Source organism: Neolamprologus multifasciatus, chromosome 20 (assembly GCF_963576455.1).
Source record: "Neolamprologus multifasciatus chromosome 20, fNeoMul1.2, whole genome shotgun sequence".
NCBI lineage: Eukaryota > Metazoa > Chordata > Actinopteri > Cichliformes > Cichlidae > Neolamprologus > Neolamprologus multifasciatus.
The window spans coordinates 26,987,282-26,999,845 of record NC_140458.1 but is presented as its reverse complement, the minus strand read 5'-3'; the positions used below and the strand labels follow the sequence as shown (position 1 = coordinate 26,999,845).

The window sequence follows — 12,564 nt, the reverse complement described above, 5'->3', positions numbered from 1 at the left end:
ATCATAAATGCACCAAGGAGACAGTCAGAGGGAACTAGGGACAACTGGAGACATTTAAGGATGCAGGGACTGACAAAGACAGGGAAGAAGTCTCATCGTGACGAGTAAAGCCATCTTGCCTGGCTGGGCAGCTCTCTGGGTGCTCAGCCCCCCCAAAGCTCTGATCCTAGAATCGCCCCTGGTACAACACATTATGGAGTATGCTTCTGCTGTGAGGTCTCGCCTCCATGTACTTCAGTTAATCGCCGGAGGGGTATATTTATAAATAATATTATATTAGGGAAATTTTCCTATACATATTTTTGACCTTTGACTGAAACTAAGCTAAAGGAAATACACAGGAAAATGTTTTACTAAACATCTTATCACTTTCAACAAAACACCAATTCAGTTCATTCGTAGTGAGGAGACAGAAAAGACCATACATGGAAACCGTATGGGTAGACTAAACAAAGGTAAGTCCAAACAGTGCATCCAAATACATGTTTGTACTTTGATGCACTGTTTATATACACAGTAGTATCTGTTAGATACTTAAGGACACTCACAGTGCAGGTTCTGAAAAATCCAGAGACATCCTCACGCAGATAGACAGGAAGGGCGTGGAGAACGGTAGTGTGCTTGGTGTGGATATCATGGATTTCCTATATACTGGTGAGTTTACTCAACAACAACAACAACAACAGTCAAATCAGAACATATGTCCACAAAGTCAGACAAATAGCAAACACAAAGTGGACTAATAGCAAAATTCAAAACGCTCATTTAAATCATTAAACCTGTCCAATGTTCCACTGGTTCAACCTATGAAATGTGTAACAATCTATTATTACCTGTTCATCGTGAATTCTTAGAATTTCAGCCAGGGCATCTGCTGTCTTCCCAGTTTTTGATGCATTCTGTCTGAATAAGGTCATCAGTCGAGGAAGATGGCGGTCAAGTCCAGCGTAGAATGTATTGGGCAGGTTCTGATTTGTAATCCGCTGAAACTCTGCATACAACTACAGCAGAAGGACAATACAGTTCAATTTGAAGAATCTCGCACACCTTTATAAAGCAGCAAAAAGCTGCCACATGAGTAAGAATTACAATTTTCATTTTAAAGAGAGCTGATCCATATTACCTCAGACTCCATTTTTAGAGCAGGCCAGAGGTCCAAGAGCTCCTTCAGTGGCGGGCAGGACATCACTATGGTTTGTCTGCGCAGGGGAAATGTGGTCTCCATCAACTTTCTAATGAGGGGCAGGTTCTTCTCAGCCTTCTTGACTTCTTCAACAATTGCTTGCCTCAACTGGTCAAGGCTTGAAGGATCCTTTCCTTGGGGAAAGTTTGGTTTTTTAGGGGTTTTTAAGACAACTCGAGAGAGAGCGAGAGCGGTGATTGGTAGAAGAATTCACAAACAAAATGAATTACCTGGTATCTTTATCACATCCCCAGTTCTCTTCCTTGACTCGGTCTTAATTCTTGAAGCTGGAACAGAGAGATCCAAAGGCATAAACTGATGAACAATTAAAAAGCATCCAAACGGTGACAAATTATAAATACTTATTATAATTATACATTTATAATTTTGTCCCTGTTAATGATCTTTTCATTTAATCCCCAAAGTGTGAATGCATCTCTAGTCAAGATACTAAAGCCATCGAGCAAATATTACAATACTGAAGACAAGCAGCAGCACTTGAACTTTAACGGCATGGTTAAATTAACAACAACGCCATTTCTACAAACTAAAGCCTTACTGATGAGAGGTTCCCCCAAACATATGTTATTTGAAATTATTTAATGTGCATACACAGTTAATGTCAAAAATGTCAGGCTCCTCATCACTGCTTCTCTCTCCGAACAATTCTGGTTGTTTTGATTGACAGGTTTGTTTTTTAGGACCTTAGTGATCCAAGAGTGCCAATTGGTTGGCAGAAGTTGATTGACAAGTGATTCCACTAATTAGGCAAAGTGAGAGGAGACGATGCGTGTGCAGTGCTCTTTCATTGGCCCTCTAACTCTGGCTTGTGAACAATGTGGCTCGTCAGAGCAGGTGTATTAGAAGGATGAGTTTCCCGATCATTCTACTGCGTAAAGTGACTGATATATATGTAAAAAAACACCTATCGAGACCGTCGCTCAAACGCCTAATACACCTGCACCACTTATTCGCACATATAGTTTAAAATATAGTGGCTTGAAAGCACTCTCACTGCAGACAGGTATCTCGGCTGTGTAACTGCAGGGACAACGGGCTTGTTTGGACCCAACTATTCTGAGTCATGAGAGGGGGTTTAAAAATTTAGAGAGATTAAAACACTTTGTTTCATACTAGGCCACCGGGCGCCACCTCTAGAACAAGTAGTATCTAACTTTTTAAACAGCCTGCGACCCTCATTACAACAACTTAATGCTAGCTCTGCAAGCGCAAAGTTTCCTTCGGGGAGAGCAGCAAAGCACATAAAAAACACTGACCGGACATTTCTGCTATTCTTTTCGACACGCACCCAAAATACAACTAAATATTCGTATTTTAACAATAAACTAATATCAACATTGAAAACTTACTGTAAGTCCAGTGATGCTAGTTGCTGCCGTTAGGTCCAACTTTCTCCAGTCGTCCGTGTTGCCTCTTTGGTGCTGTTTCCCGCCCATATACCTTTACTACTTCTGTGTTTCGTATTTTTTTTCCAAATAGCGGTAAACGATCAGTGTATAATGCTCATTAGCGCCGCCTTCCGCTTCGGAGGGTGAATCAGAGATTAACTCGGAATAAAAATTGATTCCTGCAGCTGCTCAACACTTACGGAAAAAATTAAAATATATATATATAGGATACATTGATAAACAATGAATATTAAAATAAATACATTTTGTCTTCCACTAATGCATTTAAGACTATTTGATTTTACTTATTTGGTGAAACACTTTGAGATTTTATTGTATTTTAGCATGTGCTACATAAATTGAGTTTATTATTAAATCCTACCTACTTGAAACAACAAAAATAACAGAACTTTACCATTCTTATATGTCCTAACTTAACTGTGTTACGTTGTGCTTAAGTTATGATTTTAAGTGATGCTTACTTAATATAGAAATAGTTCAATTCAATCAAAAATTATTAGTTTCATTTACTCAAAAAGAAGAACATGTTACACGAACTTGACATATTTAAGTTAACAGAACTTTTTAAAGACTTTGAGTATACACTACTTAATCTATTTAATTACTTTGAACATTCGGGTTTACAGTGTACGCACGCACAATTAATTCTGAACCAAGCCAGTTATTCATTAAATGACTGTTCAGTACAGAAGTGAAGCCCAATAATCATGATTTCACAGTCACAAATGAACAAAAGATTTTGTCCTTCATTTCTGTCAAACAAAGCTGTATGAAACGTTGCCTAGCAACCGGGTTGCCTAGCGACCGGGTTGCCTGGCAACCGCCTAGCCTAGCAACCGCCTAGCAACCAGGTTGCCTAGCAACTGCCTAGCAACCAGGTTGCCTAGCAACTGCCTAGCAACTGGGTTGCCTAGCAATCGGGTTGCCTAGCAACGGAGGCTAGACGTACAATTTCACAAGCCTCTCACTTCCGGCCTTAGTGGTCTTTGAGTACGCGGCACTTGTGGACCGTTAAGGCTGCGTACTTTTAGGCTGCAGACCCTGAATTGGGATACAGCCAACATGTCTTGAAGTTCTCCAGAAGCCTGATAATGAACTAATCATTTGTTTCAGGTGTGTTGACCCAGGGTGATATTTAAAACTTGCAGGACACCGGCCCTCAAGGTCTGGAGTTCGACACTCCTGCTCTAGTGTATACTCCTCTCTGTGGTTTAGATATTATTTTATTACTATTATTTGTTATTTAAGGCTGTAGAGATTGGATTTTACTGTTCCCTAATTGTTGTTGTTTTTTTTGTTTGTTTTTTCGTTTTGTTTTTTTTCACCAGGGGGAATCTTGTCTTCACATACTTTTAAGTGAGTTTCAAGGGGTTCTGCCTAATTATTACTCTTTTCTAGTTAACATTTAGAGCTGGAAATGTTAGATGCAAAAAAAAATTAAAAAAACAAAAAAACAAAAAGGAGATTTTAATGACTGCAAACAGCATCAAAATTAAAACAGGGAGATGAAGATACAGCCACAAAGTGACACAAGCTAAAGGGGGGAAAAAAAAGCAGAACAAACAACCATCTGAAAATGACACGTTGAAGGCTGCAATAACGCCACTACAAGATGGTCTACTGGATTAAATGGTTCATAGTTTTAAATAAAAGAAGGAAGGCTGAATGATCTGGTCAAAGCATGGTTGAGACGTACAAACAAGCAAGATGTGCAGAAGACATAACAAGGACATCTGCTGGACAAGTGGGACTAATGCAAGATTAAAAAGAAATTCAGCTGTGACTGATGTCTTAATACTGATTATCTTCTGTATGGACAACCATGTCCATCATTGCAGGGCCGTGCAGAGAGGTTTAAAGGGGCGGGTGCTCAAAGTTAAAAAGGGGCACATTGAACCAGGCTGAATAACAACAACACACATTCATCAAGAATCTAATATGGGAAGGGCAGGGCTGTGTTGATCTGAGACTGTAGACAATAAAAAGTCCACAGGAGAGATGGTAGCTGATTAAACAAGTGTCATGAGATAATAACAAAATGCAAAGATTGGTGACAGCGCTTGGAACCATAAGGCAACAAAAACTGTGAGAAATAATTTAGGCTCTGCCTGTGAATCACTCTTTGATTCTCTTCTTCCTTCCATCCTATCATCTCATATATCACTCTCCACTTGCTGTCTATCTGAGAACAAGGCACAACTTGCTATTGTAATAAACTATAATCTAATTATCCACACCTAACAACTCTCGCACTTAATCTATAATAAAATGATGACAGAAAAATGTTATAGCCCTGCCTTTAGTAGCCTTACACAGCTCCTACTGTTTCCTCCTCATGTCCTTAGCAGCCATGTCTGGACAATGTTATATCATGAGTAATAATTAAAAAAAATCCATCTAAATAAAACACACACATGCACGCACACACAGTGACATTTTAGACCTTCTTCAGAATACTGTATATACTATGGGCATCATGGTGCTGATCCAGAATCCTTACATTATTATTTATTACTAGAGCTACAATAATAAAGCAATGAGGAGGGGAAAGTAATAAATATGAAATATGAAATAATGTATTTATGATTCCATTTGTTTCACTATCCACTCTGTGCAGGGGCAAAGCTTATTAAACTGTAGAGATACAATCATTTTACTGCTGTAAAATCCAAATTTTGTCTTATTTAAAATATGAATCTAATATAATCTGCTTCTTAATGTATGTTCTTTAAAATACAGCGTGTGTTTTTTAATATATTATAATTATAATAATGCATAATTATGTGGACATGCATAATTATGTGGACATGCATATTAGATCGTTTTTTTAGTGAAATATAATCCCTCCAGAAAGGCAGGAAAAGCCCGGAAACTTACTTTAAAACTAAATATGTTCCCTAAAACGGTGACAGAGCTACAGACCCATGACAGCCTTACACAGGTAGCCAGCAGCTATGACCAGCACTACTTGTGCAGTTAATAAAAGGACAGGTAATGTCACGCTGTTGCACACACAGCACGCTCGTTTGTTTCAACTTACCAACGTGTACATAATAAGCCAATACTCCTGTGTGCTATACACTACAGTGTACGCTGTACACCTACTTACTGGTTGTGTCGCATCAGTCTGTGTCTCTGAGTTAACTTGGTGTTTCTCCTGCAGCTCCGGACCGCTAAAAATGCGCGTGCTCTTTGTGAGCTCGTTCCCGGCTCGTAACCAGCGCGTTCTGTCGTCAAGGGCGATCATTGGTTAAATGTGATCATGTGACTGATGCAAGCCAGATCCTTTTATTTAGCAAAACTGTGATTAATAGTTAAATATTATTGTTGAAGGGCACAGACAGGACTCCGCACACACACACACATAAAAAAAAAATGTTTTTAAAATTTGCCTCAACAAAAGGGCACTTTGGGCACCCATCAGGAAAGGGGCGGGTGCTCAAGCCCCTCTAGCCCCCCCCTCTGCACGTGCCTGCATCATTGTAAAACACAATAAATTAGAGAGATTAGAAGGCTGAATAATCCTTTAATGTTTGGTTAGATTCTGTATATGCTGCACAAATTATGTCTCTAAAAACAGGATAACATGTGTTGGACTTTTGGGACTCTGTTAGAGAGTCTTCCCTCACACACACATAAACACAGAGATAATTCAGACAAGAGTACTGTTAACCTTACAGTTATTATAGATGAAGCTCTGGACAAATATTAAAATCAAAGAAATCATCAGAAGCTGCAATGATGGTAAATGCAATGGTAAAAGTTAATAACTAGCAAGAAATCAACAATCACAATCATTTATTTTTTTGTTACAGAATCCGACTTTTAATGCTTCAAATTATGAACTCCAGTCAGTGCTATATGTCTAGAAATAAAGATTTTTAATGTATTGTAATGTAATGTATTGTACAGTCCAAATACATATACTGAGTAAGTGACCTGGAAACCTGGAAGGTGACTCTAACGCTTGATAGGAGGAGCAACATGTGAAACGACAGCCCCTAAATGTTTGCTTACAATGTCTTCTTGAAATATACTTGTGTAATTGTGTCTTAAATTATCTGTGTCTTTAAAACAGATAAACCTATGCTTTTATATTAACATTTTTTTAGACGACTAAAAAGGAACAATAACTAAAAGGTGTTTCTCGTAGTCCTGTCAGTCTATAGTCTGTGATAAATGTCTTATAAAAATAATTTATGTGCCACAGCTGTGACTGTCAAAAATTATCTTAAATAAATACAATGAACTTTGCAAATTCTTCTTTAAGCTGACTGTCCACAGATACGCTATCAAACCTGAGATCAATATGCCAGATCTGCAAGTTTTTTTAAGTGAAGTGAAAAAGTGGGTAACTGAGGAAACTCACAGTTTTGCAAAACACCCCAAAAACATGTTTTCAAGAAAATTATAAAAGGAAACTTGAGTCTATTTAAACCTGTTTAGAGCAGATGATTTACTTTATTTTTTACAAACATATAAACTTCATAGAAAAAGTAAGGTAACTTATATTTGAGCAATCATTTCTTTGCTGTCACACGCCTCTCCCCTACTCTGGCTCTAGCCCCTTGCTGCCAGAGCGAAGGTAGCTTAGACGCAGCGGAGCGGAGGTGTAAGTGCCTGGCTTAAAACAGGACATGTTAACTGCATTTAACCTTCAGTTGCTCTTTATATATTTAGGTAGGAGTCAGACCATGTTTCCTTTTAGCTGAGAAACATTACACCCAGGTAACCTGCAGTGTTGAAAACGTGTTTTCCGACGATGTTTGCTACCCTACAATCCGTCCTGCTCTGTAGTAAAATCAGCAACATTTGACCGTCCTGTTGCTCCCATTGAAATTTATGCAGCCTATTTAAAATCTAAAACTTAAAATTGTCCGTAGCCTACTGTTGTTGCCACTGTCCTGTTTGAAATGGAATGAGAGAAGTTGGTTATTTTGTCATATGTGCATGTGCCGATATTAAACCCAGGAACAACATTCAGGTAAAAGTGTAAGAACAAATGATCCGTCAATAAAGGATAATGTTGGATCAGTGTTTATATCTTTTATTAGATGTTCATGTGGTTTGGTTATTTGCCTTTTGGTTGAAAGTAAACTGTAAGAGGACTTTTTTTTATTAGTGATCTTAATAATATATTTTTTTCATATTAATGTAATTTTTTCATCTAATTGAATACAATCTATTTGTGTATGATTGTCAGTCCAAAGAGGGAGAGAGGAGGAAAGAGGGGAACGTGAGGAGAAAGTACAAGGTCAGGAAGAACCAGGTAAGAAAACAGACAGGGAATAGTGACAGGCACAACAGAAACTGTTAAAATGCTTGAGATAGTTCACCAAAACTGATTTGCCAACCTCAAGGTGAGGCAACATAGGTTAAAATAAAAGAAAAAAATCTGCAGAGCCATAGTAGTATCTGCAGTAAAGATCTTTTCATACATTGTGTACATTGTACCATAGTGTCACAATACGGCTGTGTGCAGGCAAGAGTAGGACCCAAACGCAAACTCGCAGAGACAAAAAGTAAACTCAGCTTTATTGCTGGTGTGGAGTGGGACACGAAAAACAATACAAAACTAAACCAGGAAAACTAAAGCACAAGGCGCCAGAGGGAAAAATCACACAGCTATGAGTAGGGATGGGTATCGAAAACCGGTTCTTGTTGAGAACCGGTTCCCACTGTTTCAATTCCTTGGAATCGTTTGCCATTTTTGCACACGATTCCCTTATCGATTCCAGTCGCCCCGAATGACGTCACCACTTTGCGGAGCGTCATTTACCTGGCAGGAAACATGGCGGCTCAAACGCTAAAAAGTTTGGTTATACTTTACGAGAACGGATGACAACAGGGCAACTTGCAATACTTGCAAAGTAGATATTTCATTTAAGGGAGGAAACACTACGAATATGCAAAAGCATTTGCTCACAAAATGCACGATAACCTTAAATAAATGTCGTGTTTTTAATTCTGCTCCGGACTCGTGAATCTCAACCCAGCAGCAGCGGTAACGTTTGCACGTCCTCTCCCGTTAATACGGCAGGTAAATAATCAACTAACAGTGCATATTATGTTAGCGCGATCTGCCTTATTACAAAACCATCCATTACTGTGCATTTAGGTGACCATGATGAGACAGACAGAGTCTGGCTCAGATGCTGGCAGTTCTCGCTGCAGTCTACCGGTAGCGTCTCCTTTCAGGCCAGGATAGATGAATGTCACCGAGCAGTGACTAAGTTTGTGGTAAAAGGCTTGCACCCATTTGCCACAGCAGATGCCCCCGATTTTCGGTAAGTGAATGTGTTTAATTGTAGGCAGGGACATTATTGGATATTCTTGTGTAATTGCTACAGAAGAATATTTATTTTATTATTTTACATTCACAATTTTTTTTCCTGGGGACCCTGTGACACCCCATTGAAGAGCCGTAGGTTGGATCTGTTAAGATCTCACTGTTGGGTTTGTAAGGCCATGTTACTCCTAAATTTCTTTCTTGTTCAAAGAGAAGATATAAAACAAAGATCTAAGCTAATTGACCTTAGTGTTCTCCTTTTTTTAAAAAAAAATAATCGATAAGAGAATCGATAAGAGAATCGATAAAGAATCGAATCGTTAAACAGAATCGAAAATGGAATCGGAATCGTGAAAATCTTATCAATACCCATCCCTAGCTATGAGGGAGGACGCAACACTGACAAAGAGAAACATGGGGCTTAAATACACTGAGGGATAACGAGGGGGAATGAGCCACAGGAGGAGAGCACAGCTGGGAGTAATTAGGCAGGACGAGACAAGGGAAGCAAAACTAGAAACATTAACATAGGACAGACTGTGAAAGTAAAACAGGAAACACACTGACGGAACTCAAGACATGTAAACTTAACAGACTGGGGAGACAGAACATAGGGACCTGAAACATGGAACAGAAAGGCACAGTAGACACAACATGAACATAACAACGCCACAGGGGAAGAGTAAAAAAAAATGCAGGAACACAGGACCTCTTTCAAAATAAAATGGGAAACATAATGAAACGCAAACATGACAACATAAGAAACACAGACATGAAGCACATGAAGGACAAGGGAGACTTAACAGGGGTTGGACACACAAGGGCAATCTAATAAACAAATGAACTTAGATAACCTAATGAACAAAATAAACTCAAACTTAAAACGCTGGGTCAAAAGACCCAGAATCATGACACATAGGCAAAGTTGCCTCCATTTTTATAATTTTTTATCAATATTTTCTAGATTTGTACATTTCAAGGACTCTATTTTTGGAGTGTATTTTTATATATCTGTATTGTATTATACATACACATTAAAAGTGAATCTCTGTCCAAGAAATGCGCTCAGTTTACTTCTTACTCACTATGATCATCATTCATCATAAATGCACCAAGGAGACAGTCAGAGGGAACTAGGGACAACTGGAGACATTTAAGGATGCAGGGACTGACAGAGACAGGGAAGAAGTCTCATTGTGACGAGTAAAGCCATCTTGCCTGGCTGGGCAGCTCTCTGGGTGCTCAGCCCCCCCAAAGCTCTGATCCTAGAATCGCCCCTGGTACAACACATTATGGAGTATGCTTCTGCTGTGAGGTCCCGCCTCCATGTACTTCAGTTAATCGCCGGAGGGGTATATTTATAAATAATATTATATTAGGGAAATTTTCCTATACATATTTTTGACCTGGGGGTAGAATTGATTGTGAACTGGAAAGGGAAAATGAGATGATGAGATAGCCTTTATTTGTCAGTTGCAGGTCTTTTGCCCACAACCGAGATGACAGACCTTGCCGACTGTACATACAATACACAAACATCCCATTGGGGAGACAGGTCAGGCCTCTGCTTGAAAATGCTTATGAACTTGCAAATTACAACATGATGCATTTAAGGTAACCCTTTTAAACCTTTATTTAAGAAGAAAATTTGTTCCACTGTGCGATGGCCGAACCTGTTTCTTTTCATGGAGATAATTTCTCCTGCCTTAAGGAAAATCCCCTCACATGGAACAGAAGAGCCTGGAGTGCAGAAAAACTGGTAGAGATGCAGTTATACAGTCTACCTGGGCCTCACAAACTATCAGCTAAAGAGGATAAATAAATTAAATTGCTGCACATTTTGCAGACTAACAGTTTAAGATTATTTAAAAAATAAAAAATATTTTTTTATAACATTAAATGTAAAGAGTCAAATGGGAGTCTTTCTATCCATCCATCCATCTTCATTAGCTTTATCCGGGGCCGGGTCGCGGGGGCAGCAGCCTAAGCAAAGAGGCCCAGACCTCCCTCTCCCCAGCCACCTCCTCCAGCTCATCCGGGGGAACACCAAGGCGTTCCCAGGCCAGCCGAGAGATATAATCTCTCCAGCGTGTCCTGGGTCTGCCCCGGGGCCTCCTCCCGGTGGGACATGCCTGGAACACCTCACCCAGGAGGCGCCCAGGGGGCATCCTTGTCAGATGCCCAAACCACCTCAGCTGGCTCCTTTCGATGTGGAGCAGCAGCGGCTCTACTCTGAGCCCCTCCCGGATGGCCGAACTTCTCACCCTATCTCTAAGGGAGATGCCAGCCACCCTTCGGAGGAAGCTCATTTCCGCCGCTTGTATCCGCGATCTCGTCCTTTCGGTCACTACCCACAGCTCGTGGCCATAGGTGAGGGTAGGGACGTAGATCGACCGGTAAATTGAGAGCTTCGCTTTTACACTCAGCTCCCTCTTCACCACGACGGACCGGTGCAGCGTCTGCATTACTGCAGCTGCAGCCCCAATCCGTCTGTCGATCTCCGGCTCCCTTCTCCCATCACTCGCGAACAAGACCCCGAGATACTTGAACTCCTCCACTTGGGGCAGGACCTCATCCCCGACCCGGAGTGGGCACTCCACCCTTTTCCAGCTGAGAACCATGGCCTCAGATTTGGAGGTGCTGATCCTCATTCCCGCTGCTTCACACTAGGCTGCGAACCGCTCCAGTGCGAGCTGGAGGCCCTCACCCGATGAAGCCAACAGAACCACATCATCCGCAAAGATCAGAGATGAGATCCTGAGGCCACCAAAGCGAAAGCCCTCCGCCACTTGGCTGCGCCTAGAAATCCTGTCCATAAAAATTATGAACAGAACCGGTGACAAAGGGCAGCCCTGGCGGAGCCCATCACCCACCGGGAACGAGTCCGACTTATTGCCGGCAATGCGAACCAAGCTCTTGCAATGGTTGTATAGGGATCGAATGGCCCGTAGCAATGGGCCAGACACCCCATACTCCCGCAACACCTCCCACAGGACACCCCGAGGGACACGGTCGAATGCCTTCTCCAAGTCCACAAAACACATGTAGACTGGTTGGGCAAACTCCCATTCACCCTCAAGTATCCTCGAGAGGATGAAGAGCTGGTCCAGTGTTCCGCGACCAGGACGAAAACCGCATTGTTCCTCCTGCATCAGAGGTTCGACTAGCGGACGAACTCTCCTTTCCAGCACCCTGGCATAGACTTTCCCGGGGAGGCTGAGGAGTGTGATCCCCCTGTAGTTGGAACACACCCTCCGGTCCCCCTTCTTAAAGATGGGGACCACCACCCCGGTCTGCCAATCCACGGGTACTGCCCCTGATCTCCACGCAACATTGCAGAGGCGTGTCAACCAGGACAGCACTACAACGTCCAGAGCCTTCAGGAACTCGGGGCGGACCTCATCAACACCAGGGGCTCTGCCACCAAGGAGTTGTTTAACTGCCTCAGTGACCTCGCCCCCGGAAATTGGCGGGTCATTCCCCTCGTCCCCAGACTCTGCTTCCTCGTCGGAAGACGCGTCAGTGGGATTAAGGAGGTCCTCGAAGTATTCCTTCCACCGCCTGACAATTTTCTCAGTCGACGTCAGCAGCGCTCCGCCAGCACTATACACAGTGCAGGTAGAGCACCGCTTTCCCCTCCTGAGACGCCTGACGGTTTGCCA

The 12,564-nt window shown here is 41.5% G+C and overlaps 2 long non-coding RNA genes across 2 annotated transcripts; one reads left to right on the top strand and one right to left on the bottom strand.

Moving 5' to 3' along the window:
- Positions 1–296: 296 nt before the first annotated feature.
- Positions 297–2,861, bottom strand: LOC146495073 (uncharacterized). The gene is made up of 5 exons (XR_014871628.1): positions 2,554–2,861; positions 1,414–1,470; positions 1,124–1,317; positions 834–1,001; positions 297–644 (listed from the first exon to the last, which is right to left on the bottom strand). It is a non-coding gene; the product is annotated as an uncharacterized LOC146495073 (long non-coding RNA).
- A 3,678-nt stretch (positions 2,862–6,539) lies between these two features.
- LOC146495072 (uncharacterized) lies at positions 6,540–9,528 on the top strand. Its single transcript, XR_014871634.1, has 2 exons — positions 6,540–8,653; positions 8,732–9,528. It is a non-coding gene; the product is annotated as an uncharacterized LOC146495072 (long non-coding RNA).
- The last annotated feature ends 3,036 nt before the right edge of the window (positions 9,529–12,564 follow it).